This window comes from Acanthopagrus latus, chromosome 1, assembly GCF_904848185.1.
Source record: "Acanthopagrus latus isolate v.2019 chromosome 1, fAcaLat1.1, whole genome shotgun sequence".
Lineage (NCBI taxonomy): Eukaryota > Metazoa > Chordata > Actinopteri > Spariformes > Sparidae > Acanthopagrus > Acanthopagrus latus.
In genome coordinates, this window is record NC_051039.1 from 2,780,650 (window position 1) to 2,786,649 (window position 6,000).

A 6,000-nucleotide genomic window follows, 5' to 3' on the forward strand; every position below is an offset into this window, starting at 1 on the left:
CTCCTCCTCCTCCTCCCCAGGGGGCGAGTGATGCCAACCCGCCTGGTGGGCACGTGGGGGGAGGAGGAGGAGGAGGAGGAGGAGGAGGGGGTGGGGGTGTATCTCACTCCTGCTTCTGGGGTGAGCAAGTGGCGAGTCAGCAGAAGCTGCCCACAGCACTGCAGCGTCACAGACAGGAGGCGATGATGACATGGAGAGGACTCACACACACACACACACACACACACACACACACACACACACACACACACACACACACACACACACACACACACACACACACACACTCTCTTCCCCCTCTTGTTTCCTGCACTCCATCGTCCCTCCACCTGACAGTTTGTCGTCCTCCTCCTCACTCCATCATCCCCCTGATTTCTTTCACCCTTCTCCTCTCCCTCTCCTCCTCTCTCATCCCTCTCTCCTCCTCTCTCATCCCTCTCTCTCCTCCTCTCTCATCCCTCTCTCATCCCTCTCTCTCCTCCTCTCTCCTCTCCCTCTCCTCCCCCTCTCCTCCTCTCTCATCCCTCTCTCCTCCTCTCTCCTCCTCTCTCATCCCTCTCTCCTCCTCTCTCCTCCTCTCTCATCCCTCTCTCCTCCTCTCTCCTCCTCTCTCCTCCTCTCTCATCCCTCTCTCATCCCTCTCACTCCTCCTCTCTCCTCTCCCTCTCCTCCCCCTCTCCTCCTCTCTCCTCCTCTCTCATCCCTCTCTCTCCTTCTCTCTCCTCTCTCTCCTCCTCCATCCTCCCATCCCTCCAGGCGATGTGGTGACCTCTCTGTGTAGTGTACCATGTAATGCCCGGTCCCTCTCTCCCTCTCTGTCTTTTCGCCCCAGATTAAAAAAACCAAGCTTTAAAAACATTCCCAGATTTCTCTCCCCCTCCCCCCTCTTTTTCTTTTTTGCCTTCCCTATCTTTTTTCTCCTCCCCCATCTTTCCTTCCCTGTGGTTAGCTGCTGCTGCTGCTGCTGCTGCTGCCTGACTCACCCTCCTTCTCTCTGTCTTTTAGATTACATCCACTCTGAGCCAGATAAATATAAAATCAAACCTCCTGCTCTGTATTTTGGCCTCTGAGCTTCACTGTGTAGAAGAAACATGATTCTGTTTAAATCTGCTGCAGTGATGAAGACTTCCTGTCACCTCTGGCCACCTGACTGTATTTATTTAGTTTTCTGATGAAGTGCCATACATCGTTTTATTCAGGAGTTTCAGTCTGGCTCATTTAAACTCTAAACTTTTTACATTTGATTAGTCTGAGAATGGATGAATTCACCAGATTTTTAAAAGAAAAATAACCTCAGAAAGTTCAGTGTTTCTTTTTAAAAAACAGTGAACTTGGATGTTTTTCTTTCCAAAGCAAATCACAGCCGTTTATTGTAATATTATCAAACCCGGTGCCTATATTACCCACAATGCAACTCCCAGAGACCTGTAAACACCCTTTAAATGTGTGAAAATGTCAGACTTACCCTTTAAAACGTTCAGCATTTAGGAATTGGCTGTATTCAGACCAAACGGGATCGGGAGCATTTTCACTTGATAATCACTAACTGCTGCTACTTGCTGCTACCTGCTGTTAGCTAGTTAGCTCAGCTAGCCATGCAGCCGGGGAGCAACAAGAAGCGGGTCAGCTGGTTAGCATGCAACAGAGCATTCAAGACTTGACAAGAACAGTTTAAAAAATGAAATTATGATATTAATAATAATGCTTTTCTCTGACAACAGAGCAGGAGGGAGCTGAGTCTGGTGGTGTCTTCTGTCATGAACAAGGTCATGTTTCCTATTTTTTCTTCCTCCGTCGGCCTTGTCCAGTCGAACTCGTCACTCCACATCGCTGAGATTCAGAGGGATGAGCGTGTAAAGTGAGGAGAGACTGAGGAGTGATGGAGGAGGTGGAGGAGAAACAAATGAAGAACCAGATATTACTGACGGATTAACATCCCAACATTAACATAACATCTCGCTCTGATGGATCAGATTTGTCCCAGTCTTGGCTGACGGTCCAATCAGAGGCCGGCGAGCCACATGAACTAGCGACAACCTGATTAACAGCTAGTTAAACTGGGTGTTGTAGATCTAAAATTAAGCAGCTACGTGACCTATTTCTTGCCTTTAAACGGAGGCAGAGGAGGGAGAAAAATCAGCGCTGACTGTTCAAACGACCTGTTTTTTATTTTACGTGACGACCATGAGTAATTACTCTCCTCGTTAGAGAGCCGAGGCAACAGTGGTGCGATGAAGAGAAGCTGCAGGTGTCCACAACTCACATGGAGGAAGGGCTGCCAGATCTGGCAAGAGAAACCAGCAACCAGGACTTAAAACCATATATACATACATACATACATACATACATACATACATACATACACAAAACTAATTATTCAAAACCACTAGACCTTGTAATTTTAAAATGTTCTTTCAAAATCAAAGGAACTTAAAGAGAAACCCGGCCTAGTCGCCAGGTGATGATGTAAGCGGCACACGGGATGTTTCTGAGGACACCCGGGGGACATTTCCATCCATTTCTGTCCAGTCAGTATCAGGAGTGTGTTTTTGATTTTTAAGGAGATCTACAAACAGAAAGTCAGTCGTCTCCATCATCCTTGATCGTGGCGACCAAGATGGGTGTTGATGTATTGGGTGCTGGTATTTTTAAGCCAAACCAGTAAGATTTTCTAACCCTGACTGGGTGTTTTTTTAGTTTCAAAGTATCAAAATAGAAATAAAGCAATAACACCCAACACTGGCTCTTGTAACATAACATCATGACATTACACTACAATCTTTGTTCTGTAAGTAGTCCATCCAAGTCACTTTTAAAAGACTGGTTAGAGGAGTTGAATTCCAGTGGACGATTCATCAGCTGTGTTCTAAAGAATGTTCTGTTCAACACCTTTGTTGTCGGCTTGGCGAACTATATTTCCCTGCTGAAAGATTGTGAAAAGACACACTGTGTTAAGTTTTTTTGTGTTAGAAAGTAGCCGTGTAATAAGCAGGATAATGTATAGAACAGCGGTCGTTATCAGGAAAATAAGTCCCGACAGGACGAACCGGACCCCGACGTGAAGCATTATCCCTTAATTTAAATGTCAGCTGTGTTGGTGCTGATTATGGGGACATGGTGAGGGTGGAGGAACAGGGGGCTGTAGAAGGAGCTCATGATATGACAAGCGAACATTATCAAGAAACAAGTCTGAGAAAACGTAACCGTGCAAATCCAATATTTTGAAAGCAACATTACAGAAAAACAAGCCAGAGGTCGACTGTGATAAGCAGACTTGGCGACCCTGCTTGTAAGGTACAAAAGAAACATCATATTTCAAGTCTTGTTTTGTCTGTAAATATCGAATTTGTAAAATAATAAGGCCGCACATGTTCATACTGAAAATGCACGGGGAACTGAAAATGTACCTTTTGTTTAAATAAATTAGAATTAAATGGACGATATCACTTGTGACTGCCTCTTCTTTATTCTCTTGTTTTCTGTAATAGCAACAGCCCTCGTACCTGAAATATACTCGGATAAAAGAAACTAAAAGTAACGGAAAACTGAGTCAAAGTAAAACTAACAATCTGTAAGCTTGCCATGTGTACGTGTTCTCACGTGTGTCGGAGATTATTCCTGAAACGTTCAGACGCAACACCCTGTTTTTAAAAGTACGCATGCGCGTGTGGACTCGGCCTAATGAAGCCACCAGATGAAGAAACATACTCGAGTACCTCGAATTTGAGTAAATGTACTCAGTTACATTCCACCGCTGCCGAAGTTCAAACATCTCCGAGCAAAAGAACAAAAATCTGTTTCAACACGTCTGGAATCCAGTGAACGCTGTGGAGGGATGAGATGTATCTGAGCATCAAAGTGTGAATTTTCCCTTGATGGGACTCAAAAATGTTGAATATGTAGATCATGTCTTCACATCCCTCTGTGCCCTCCCATCCCTCCTCCTCCTCCTCCTCCTCCTCCTCCTCCTCCTCGGGTCTGTTAGCTGAGCTCAAGTGTTATTCCTCCTCTCCAACATTTACACATGCGACTCCATCCCTCTCGCCCTCCTTCAATCTGCTCATCCTCCACTCTTTTTTTTCTTTCTTCTTGCGCCTGCAGCACCTGCAGGGAGAAGGCGGCAGCATGTTGAAATGTTAAAATATAACCATAAAATTAATGTGTCCTGGTCTTAAAAATCAAGATGGGCTTTGATGACTTGCCTGAGGGAGAACTGTAATAACGTGATCATGTAGAGAAGAGAAACGAAGGTGTGGATCAGAGTCTGACGGTCTGAATTTTGAGGAGCTTTAACCATATTTTCAAAATCAAATAAAGGCACGTCGCACGATAATTCTCCAGTGTAACATTTATTTGCAAAGCCGGGTTTCTTCCATTTTTCTTTTCTTGCTCCAAGGCTTCTTTTTTTTCTTTGCTCACTGGAGTCAAGGGTCGAAGGATGGAGGATGCTGTTCACTGTACGGTTCCTGAGATAGAAGCCGCGTTTCCACGAAGCATTTTGAAAAATATTGCATAGGAAAAATTATGGAAATTAAGAAAAAAAACCAAACAAAAATGTTTTTTCTCTTTGAATCAGAGTCAATGCGCAAAATGTTAGCTGGAAACAGATTTGCAGTCTGACGTAGCGAACATTCAGCTCACGTGACTGATCAGATGTTTCTGCGACACGGCTGATGCTAGCTGACATGTTAGAGCGATCACAGCTCCTGAAGACCTCTCTCCATCTTGTCTCCTGGTTTGTTTACTTCAACATCAATGCGACACGTAGCCACGATTACATAGCCGAGATCATTCACACAAAACTGTTCATGGAAATGCAACAGATTCACATTTTGATACTTACTATTTTTTGCAAAATATTAAAGTTTGCTTAAAATCCGCTTGACGTTTTATGGAAACACGGCTAAAAAGGACTTGTTCAGATGGCACGATTCAAAGTTTCTCTCTGACGATATATTCAACAAAAAAGAAAAAAACAGGCAGCCTCCTCCAGGAGTAGGTCATCTTCATTTACTGGGTTGTGTCTCCCAGAAAAACCTTGTTGGTAACGGCACTAGTGGGTTATTTGGTCCAATTACTAGACTTTTTCTAAAAATAAATAGTTGTACCTAGGACCACAACTAATACACTGCCAATGTGTCCTTCACAAGAGCCAAAGTACCTTCTTGAAATGTTTTTGTTTTGTCCAAAACTCAAATATATAATAATCTAAAATGATATAAAACAGATTAAAGGTTCATACATTGTTTACTGCAGTGATACAGAGGGCAGAGATGCAGAAAAGCTCCACTGCCAGAATCTAACTGAGAATGTTGCAGCTGTATTTTTTCACTCTGAAGTATCAATAAATAATCTGCGTCTTCAGATGAAACCTGTGAATCCCAACAGAGTATCACACTTTGCTTCTCCTCAGAGTAAAAGTGCCACAGAAGCAAGACTCTTTTCTCCTGGAAGCAGCTGATATATGATTTTTAATAATAAGAAGAGTCTGATGTATCCGTCTCACCCTCCTCCTCCTCCTCCTCTCATCCTTGAGCTGCAGCGGCTCAGAGAGAAAGAGTACGAGCTGCTGAAATTTTTATTTAGCAGATGAATACACCTGTTATACACCTCCCCCAACACACTAATGCATGCATGTTTACACTCACACACACACACACACACACACACACACACACACACACACACACACACACACACAGGCACAAGCTCCCAAATGTGCCGTTGAGAGTGGTGGGAACCCAGAGCAATTAAAACCAGGCCGGGTGTGTTTCTGTTTATTGTCGTTACACTGCCAGTTTGTATTTCTCACAGTCTGCGTGCACGGCGGTGGCGGCGTGCGTCTCCCTGCAGTGTCGGGCCTCCCTCGCTCTTATCAGTATGCCGTGGTGCACTTCCTCTCTAAACATGGCCAAAGCTTTTGGGAGCCGTGAAGCTTCACTGATAAGATAACAGACAAAGCCCTTCTCTCTTTAAGGAAGGCGTGAAATAGAAAAATAT